Source organism: Hibiscus syriacus, unplaced genomic scaffold, assembly GCF_006381635.1.
Source record: "Hibiscus syriacus cultivar Baekdansim isolate YM2019G1 unplaced genomic scaffold, ASM638163v2 tig00000510_pilon, whole genome shotgun sequence".
In the NCBI taxonomy this organism is placed as follows: domain Eukaryota; kingdom Viridiplantae; phylum Streptophyta; class Magnoliopsida; order Malvales; family Malvaceae; genus Hibiscus; species Hibiscus syriacus.
In genome coordinates, this window is record NW_024061795.1 from 46420 (window position 1) to 55934 (window position 9515).

Here is a 9515-nt window from a genome sequence, read left to right on the forward strand (position 1 = left end):
TACAAATGTTGTCTTTAAAAAATGGCTTCCCTTCACAGGTGTAAGCCGATCATAGTTCTTCAGGTGGTTCCTCTGAGCGGGACTGAACCAAGTGATATGATTTTTGGATGACTCCCCTTCTGTCAGCCGGATATCTTCCATCGTGGAATTGAAATCTGGCTTGAAAGTGTTAACTGGAAAACTGCTACTCGTTATTGAGTTTAGCTGAAATGAATTTGTTCTAAATTAGTTCTCGAACTTATCTGAAGTTGATTGTCAAGGTTGAGGTTTAGCTTCTCGCTGCTGAGTTAAGCAACGACCACCAATCTTTAAAGGTGCTTTTGAATCGAGTATCCTTCGTCTTGAAGTCGAAACTCGACTCTAAAAACTGTAAAAAATCATTTATGCGAAAAATAATAAATGTGATGCTCTTAAGTATGCCTAAGATGCATGCAACATGAATGAGTTATATTTTATCTCTTGGATTGGAGTCCCGTGTTTCGCCTGCCAATATGGTCCATGGAATCGATCGTGCCCCATTCTCTTTTCAAGCTTTGGCTTTACAGACCTTTCATATCTGAGACTGTTATGTTTGAAAATGTTTTTCTATTTTTTCTTGTTTTAGGAGGGAAAAGGATAAAAATGCTGTAAAATATCACTCCTTAATTGAATCAATTTGTAAAAATGAATTCAAAGTATATCAAAGGAACTAATAGCTCTTTCTAATGCTTTCAGAGTTATAGCTCTTTGACAAATGTTCAAATGGATGAGTTGACTTTAGGTTGACCTAAGGTTTCAGCCATAAAAAGGTCATTTTTCGGTTATTGCAACATGCATTTCTTTGGCTTGGCATTTTAATTGGATGCAGACAAAATGACACAACTAGCATTATCAATTACTAGACCTTCTATTTCGGTTCTCTGAAATCTTCCTTTTGTTCAAGTTTTTGTAAGCTCCTCTAACAAAGGTAGTGTAGAAATATCGGTCTAAAAATGAAATTCCTAAGTGCTCGTGTGATGTTGACTATAACATGTGTTCCTTAACTCCCTTAGTCCATTTTTACCGAAACTCCTTATTTAAATTTGCCATTGTCTGGCTAGTTGAATCCATAAAGCTGGGGCGTTTAACCAATTGCTCTAGAGGGACAACTTAATATCATTGTATAGATATTATAATCACCTTACCAGGCTAGCTGAATATTATCCATAAAGTCGGGGAGTTTAACCAATTGCTCTAGAGGGACAACTCAAGCTTTATCGTATATTATAATCACCTTTATCAGGTTAGCTGAATCTTATCCATAAAGCTGGGGCGTTTAACCAATTACTTTATAGGGACAACTCAAGCTTTATTGTTTATATATATATATATATATAATTATAATTTGGGTATACAGATTCAACATCTTAAGTTTGTCAAGAAGAACCTGTTATAGTCTAGGTGTTTTTGAAAGTCAAGGAATCACATCTTTAGAGTTCAATTCCCAAGCAACTGACCTAAACTAGATTTACCTACTCGACTATTCCATCTGTGAAGATCATGATCATCACTGAACGTCTTAAATAAAAGCATAGTAATGTCATATGCAAAAGGATGCCCCATGTTGTCCGCCCCTTATGAAAGGAAAAGGTTATATTGGTTAATTGCAAGAGCAGAGTACGGTGTTTGAGGGTATATTCTGGGTAAGGTCAAAGTCATTATTTTAAATCATGTTACTTTGTCAAAGATCTGTAACTTTGAACGATTTATAGAGTTTCTTAATTCAGTCGATATTCAAAGAATTGCAAGTTTGCAAATGTGATTCATTGCTCGTCATCATTAAAGTAACATAAATTTATTCAAGTGTTCTTACAAAAACTTAAGAAAAAAATGAAAAAACAAACTCAAACAGAATGCCTCAAATGATGAAATGATCTTCCTCACTTGGATGCCCCCAAGTTGTTGAAGTCGATCCAGTTCTGGTTACGCATCTTCTGCACGAATCTCTTGAATGCGTAATAATTCTCAATTCTGTGCCATGGGACACCACCGTGATATTTACAATTCTCGTCATACCACTTGGGGTATAGGGGCTTCATGTGTTCCACCAGATATGGTGACACTACGTGGGTGTTAAGAAGTTGTCGGTAAAGCTCTTGGTAGGTCATGGGAATATGGTCGTGTTGAGTTAATTGATTGATGAAATTAGCCAAGAAGGGGTGAATTGGCAATTAAAAATTCGGTGGAAGCTTTTGCAGAAAATTGAAAGTAATTTGCACAGTGATTTAGAGTGGTTTGACTTTCTCAACCAAAGTCTACATCCACTACCATAGATATTCACACTAAGGATTTTCCAACAAATTAACTAATTTGTTCTTTCTTTTGAGGACAAAGAGTAACCTTACAACTCCCTCAAGAATTATACCCCAATTTTTGAGCACACTCTTTTTTCAAAGAGAAATACACAAATTTGCAAACTTACAAGGAAAACCTCACAAGGCAATATGTTTGCACAATTCTAGAACAAGATAAGAACACTCAATGATAATTACAAATGAGCACAAATTGTGTTCTTGAAAGTAAAATGAATATTGAAGGAAAATTTGCTTGATTTGCACAAACTTGGTGTTTGATGCTTTCTCTCTTGTTTCTCTATTATTTCTTCTTGATTGTTGTTGATCAATGGCTTCAGAACTTGTTTAAATACTCCTTCAAATGATTCTGAGCGTTGGATATGGTTAGTGGAGTCAATATAGCCGTTTAAGTGTGAAAACAATTAATAAAATCAGTTGGGAGCATCTGTGCATCGATGCATACCCATGGTGCATCGGTGCATCAAGTCTAAAATTCAAATATTTTGATCGTTGAACCCTTAGTGCATCAGTGCACTAAGAGTGCATCGATACATGAAATGCATTCGATGTTTCAAAATAGCCAGAGTGCATCGATGCATGGCTTGTGCATCGATGCATCAAATGCATTCGATGTTTTCATAAAATCCTGAATGCATCGATGCTTGGTATATGCATCGATACATAAAATGCAATCAATGTTCAATTTATTCCATGGTGCATTGATGCATGGATTGGTGCATCGGTGCATCACTTTGAACAATTGATTTTAGGCTTGATTTTGGTTCAAAATACTTTGTGAAGATTGTTTCAAAAATATATTAAGTATAAAACACAATTTAACACATTTAGAAAGGTTTGAAATTGATCTTGATAGACTTGGAGTAATAATTTAACATTTGATTAATTGAATCGAATATACTTATAAAGATCTTTTGTAAAATCTTAAAATTCATTTATACTTAGTTTGTTATATCGAAACATCAAAATGTTTTCAACAATCTCCCCCTTTTTGATATAACAAAACATTTTAGTAATTTTAAGATATTCTTTGAAAATAAATTTTGAAAATCAAGTTTGAAATTACTCCCCCTTACTTTAACACTTCTCCCCATAACATTTAACATTTCTCCCCCTTTTTGTTAAATCAAAAAAGACTCTAAAACGTTTTTAAACATATTTTTGAAAAACTTAGCCAAATGAATTATTTAAAGATTAAACTGCTAAGATCACAATCAAAAGAGAGATTAGCCATTAGTTTCATAATCAATATTCATAATCAATATTCATAATCAAATGTGAAATGGCATAATTGGTCATAATGTAACTAATATGTATATGATGCAAAAATTAATAAACTTTAAGCTCAAAATTCAAACCAAACCAAATATATATAAAATAAGTTCAAACATTCAATCATCCAACTCATAACAAATTCAAACATTTAACAAACCAAAACAAACACTCTAGAAACATCAAAATCAATCCAAGTTTTAAAATCAATAAAGCATAACAAGGATAGATCTAGTCCATCGGAGGATCGGGAGGAGGAGGAGATCGTGCTTGTATCTCAAGAGAGAGAGCATCTATAAGTGCAAGCATCTATAAGTGCAAGCATCTACCATTGAGACTCCATTTGTTGAGCTTCCAATGCGTCCAAGGGATGATGCACGACTTCATTGTTAGCAGTCAAATAGGATTCGATGGAAGCAAACCCTAAATCAAATGTCTCCAAAAATGAACGAAAATATAGAGGCACTTGATCCTCTTGTGGAGCTGGTTCCGGTGCAAGCTCATAATATGGTACATGATCGTCGATATCTTGCATAAGTTGTTAAAGTTTGGGATCATCGTTAGCCACCGGAGCCGGAGGAGGAGCACGAGAGGAGCTAGGAGCAGCTCTTGAAGAACTCACTCCCGGAGTTTGCTTACCGGGTCGAAAGACCCAAAGACCGATTTCCTCGTCTTGTTTCCAGTCAGCTTTCTTCAATGAGGTGAGATTGATTTGGTTTTGGAGAGGAATGGGATTGTCAAGAGAGACGTTTAGACCGAGTTTGATAAAAAGGTTACTAAGAAGACATCCATAAGCTAATGTTTCGACATGTTTTGAAGGAACAATGTTTATGATATCCACTAGTTGATTAAAAATAGTGTGGGGTAGATTTATTTTGTTTTTATTCTTGAGACAGTGCATCCACCACAAATCCCTCATACGAAGAGTGGAGTACCTACCTCCGGATGGTCTAAAACACCAAAAGATCATCAAATGAAGAAAACGATCGTGATGAGATCGTAGAGTACTAACACTAGCGTTTGGAACATAGAGATAATCCACAGTTTCATTCTCATTATAAATACCATCGTCATCTAACCCAAAATGGAAAGCTATAGTCTCGGGGTCAATATTAATATATTGTTCTAAAAGGTAGGATCTGATTGCTATAGTTCCACATTGAGTCTGGTTTTGAATACACACCGCATTAGAGTAGAAAATGTGGACTAACTGATGATAGACGATAGGTTTGAGATGAAGCATTTTATCAAACTTCCATGTTTTTAGAATCAGAAGGTATTCGAAGTCAATATCAATCATGGCTTGAAGAGACGAAATACGGTCTTCTCAGATTCTATAAGATTGAAAAGAATTTATATACCTATGGTACAATTTGTCTCTATGATGTTCAGGCATATTAAAACATGATCCTATAAGGCTATTAGGTGGAGAAGAAACAGGGTTAGGAGGTCGATTTGAACGACTCAAAGAAGTCCTAGGACATTTAGGGTTAGACATGGTTTAGGAATCAGAATAAGAAATATAACCTGCAATTTAAAAACACATGTATGCAAAATAATCAATCCCAAAACTCAATTGAGTCCGTAATAATTCAAGGTTCTCTAAACCGAATCCTAATGGGCATAGTTTTGAAAAACTATTTAGAAAACAGTGTTTGGAAATTATAATATGTATAGTTTTTCTTGAAAACAACGTAATTAAATCAAAAACATCAAATTTAAAAATTAAATTTAGATTTTTGATTTTTTTTATTTCGAAAATTCAAAAATTCTTTGAAAATTTGTGAGTTTTTGATGAATAAGTTGTAAAATATAGTTTGTAATCATCAAACAATCAATGATCGATATAATGTTCATCCTAGAACTAATTAAAACTAGTCATAAGATAAAAAATCAATATAATAGAAGTTTTTGAAAAATTACCTTGAAAATATCGAATTTGAGAGGATTGTGATGTTGTTTTGATGATAAAAGTAGAACTTTGAGATGAAATGAGGATGAATTCTGATTAAAAATGATGATTTTGGAGTAAGAGGAGAATTTAGAGAGTGAGAGAGGCGTGCAACTGATGAGGGTGTAGTTTTAAGGTTTGAAACAAATAAGAAAATGAGCCTTTTAAACCTAAAACCTGACGGATGCATCGATGCATGGCAGTGTGCATCGATGCACATTCAAGGCGTGCATCGATGTACATTCAAAGGGATGCATCGATGCACTGTTAAGTGTATCGATGCATGAAGCACAAAAATGTCAAAAATCCATTTTAAAACACTCATAATGCTAAATTAATTAGCTCTAGTGGTATTGGCAACTCATAAATTGAAAATTAATCATGTTCAATCAATCAATTAATCCTTAAACTACATTTAAACATAAAATTAATTTTCACCAAAGAACATAAACTCCCCCTAACTAATAGCAATGAATGCAATCAAAAATTACTATTATAAGCATTTTTCATTTATTCGTAAAAGTGCTAAAATTATTTTAAATACTAAGTGAAGATAGGTCAGTTAAACCTAATTCTCTCCTAAGTGTCCAAAATCTTTCTTTGTCTAAAGGTTTTGTAAAGATATCCGCTAATTGGTGCAAAGTATCAACAAATTCTAGAACTACATCTTCCTTAGCGACATGGTCTCTAATGAAGTGATGTCTAATTTCAATGTTCTTAGTTCTAGAGTGTTGGATGGGATTTTTAGTAAGACAAATAGAACTAGTATTGTCACACTTGATAAGAATAGTACCTACTTCAATTCCATAATCAAAAAGTTATTGTTTCATCCATAAAACTTATGCACAACAACTATCAGCTGAAATGTATTCTGCTTCAGTGGTAGATAATGCAACACAATTTTGTTTCTTTAAAAACCAAGAAATCAACATATTTCCAAGGAATTGGCAAGTACCAGAGGTGCTTTTCCTATCTAATTTGCATCCTCCATAATCTACATCTGAAAAGGCATGCAAGCTAAAACTAGAGTCTCTAGGATACCAAAGTCCTAATCTAGGAGTGTCCTTAAGGTATCTAAAGATTCTCTTAACAGCTAGTAAATGTGATTCCTTAGGGCATGATTAAAATCTAGAACATAAGCAAACACTAAACATAATATCCGGTCTACTTACAGTTAGATAAAGCAAAGAGCCAATCATTGACCTATATAATTTAACATCCACACATTTACCTCCTTCATCTATGTCATGCTTTGTTGATGAGCTCATTGGAGTGTCATGAGGTTTCCCATTTTCCAGTCCAAACTTCTTGAGCATATCTTTGACGTACTTAGCTTGATTGATGAAGATGTCATCTTTTCTTTGCTTGATTTGGAGTCCCAAGAAAAATGAGAGCTCCCCCATCATGCTCATCTCGAATTCACTTTGCATTAGCTTAGAAAATTCTTGGCAAAGAACATCATTAGTAGAACCAAATATTATATCATCAACATAAATATGAACTACTAATAAATCTTTAATTTATGCTTTAAAAACAATGTAGTGTCAACCTTCCCTTTGGAAAAACCTTTTTCAATTAAAAATTTTAACAATCTTTCATACCAAGCTCTAGGGGCTTGTTTTAAACCATAAAGTGCTTTTGTCAATTTAAGAACATGATTTGGAAATTTTGAATCTTCAAAACCAGGAGGTTGTTCCACATACACTTCTTCTTTTATAAAACCATTTAAAAATGCACTTTTAACATCCATTTGATATAATTTAAATTCATGAAAACATACAAATGCTAATAACATTCTAATTGCTTCCATTCTAGCTACGGGAGCATATGTTTCATCATAGTCTATGCCCTCTTCTTGGGTAAGCCTTGTTTCTCACTATATTACCACTTTCATCAAGCTTATTCCTAAATACCCATCTAGTACCTACAGTAGATTTATTACTAGGCCTTTCAACTAATGTCCATACTTTACTTCTCTCAAATTGATTTAACTCTTCTTGCATAGCCATAATCCAATGTTCATCATTTAATGATTCTTTAATATTCTTAGGCTCTATGAATGAGATAAATGCAACATAATTACAAATATTTCTAAGAGAAGATCGAGTTGTTACCCCTTTGGATGGATCACCTATAATCTCACCATCCTTGACATTGTTGTATTCCCTTGGGTAAGATACTTCCCTTTCTTCAATGGTTGGATTCTCGAGAAGATCTTGAGTTTCCTTATCTTTCGTTTCTTTCTTTGATGATGGTTCTCTAACGTCATGTCCAACATCATTTATATTTATAATGCCTACATCATCATTCACACAAGAATCCTTCCTCGAAACGGGATTATCATCAAAAACAACATGTATAGACTCTTCTACAACTAAAGTTCTTTTATTAAATACTTGATAAGCTTTAGAATTTAAGGAATAAACCAGAAAATTCCTTCATCACTTTTAGCATCAAATTTGCCAAGGTTTTCTTTACCGTTGTTTAAAACAAAACATTTACATCCAAAAGGATGAAAATAGCTAATGTTAGGCTTTTTATTTTTGAAAATTTCATATGGAGTTTTATTTAAAATTGGCCTAATCATTACTCGATTTACAACCATAACAAGCGGTATTTGTGGCTTCCGCCCAAAAATATTTTGGCAAATTGTTTTCACAAAGCATGGTTATAGTCATTTCTTCTAAAGTTTGATTTTTCCTCTCAACAACTCCATTTTGTTGAGGGGTTATAGGTGCTGAAAAATTATGGCTAATACCATTAGAATTACAAAACACAATAAATCCAAGATTTTCAAATTCAGTGCCATGATCACTCCTAACACTAGTTATAGAGTAACCTTTTTCATTTTGGTTTATTTTTGAAAATGTGATGAAATGTTCTAATGCTTCATCTTTAGTACTTAAAAATAGAACCCAAGTATATCTAGAATAGTCATCTACCAAGACAAATGCATATTGTTTTCCACCCAAGCTAGAAGTTCTAGTTGGCCTAAAAAGATCTATATGGATCAATTGTAATACTCTACTAGTTGATACATCATTAATGGATTTAAAAGAAACTCTCTTTTGTTTTCCTTTAGCAGAAGCATCACAGATTTTTATCATTATCAAATTTTAGTTTAGGCAACCCTCGAACTAAATCTCCTTGAATTAGCCGTTGTAAAACACTCATACTAGCATGTCCTAGTCTCCTATGCCATAACCAAATATCATGCTCATCCTTAGCAACTAGGCATAAATTAGCCATATCAATAGAGTCTAAATGCACCATGTATATGTTTCCTATTCTATGACCAACAAGCATAATCCGATTAGATGCAATGTCAATGACTTTACAACCATTAATATCAAACATGACATTGAATCCCTTATCACACAATTGACTAATACTCAATAGATTATGCTTTAATACATTCACATATAAAACATTCTTAATTTGTATGGAAGAGGTATTACCTATAGTACCTATACCTTCAATGTGACCTTTTGAATCATCACCAAAAGTCACTTCTCCTCCATTTTTGGCGTTGAGCTCTATGAACCGACTTTTGTCTCCGGTCATATGTCTTGAGCATCCAATATCAAGGTACCATGAGTTTGAATTTGTTTTACGTGCCTTGTAGCAATGCTCCTTTTTCCTACAAACATAGATTAATTTTTGGTTTTTGGTACCCAAATTCTTTTGAGTCCATATTCATTAGTTTTCAAAATCCTAGTCCCCTTAGGTATCCATTTGTGTAGGATATCCTTATCTTTAGTAGTAATGAGTCCTTTAGGAACCCATATACTTCTAACGAATTTTCCATTAGAGGTTCTTCGGGGACTTCTATGATTGTAGTTTTTAAAACTTTTTCTAACAAAGTTGGTTTTTGAATTTCCCCCTTTTTCAAAACGTTTTGTTCCAATTTTATCAAAAGAAGTTTTAAGATCATCAATTTTCTTTTGATGATCATCATTGAC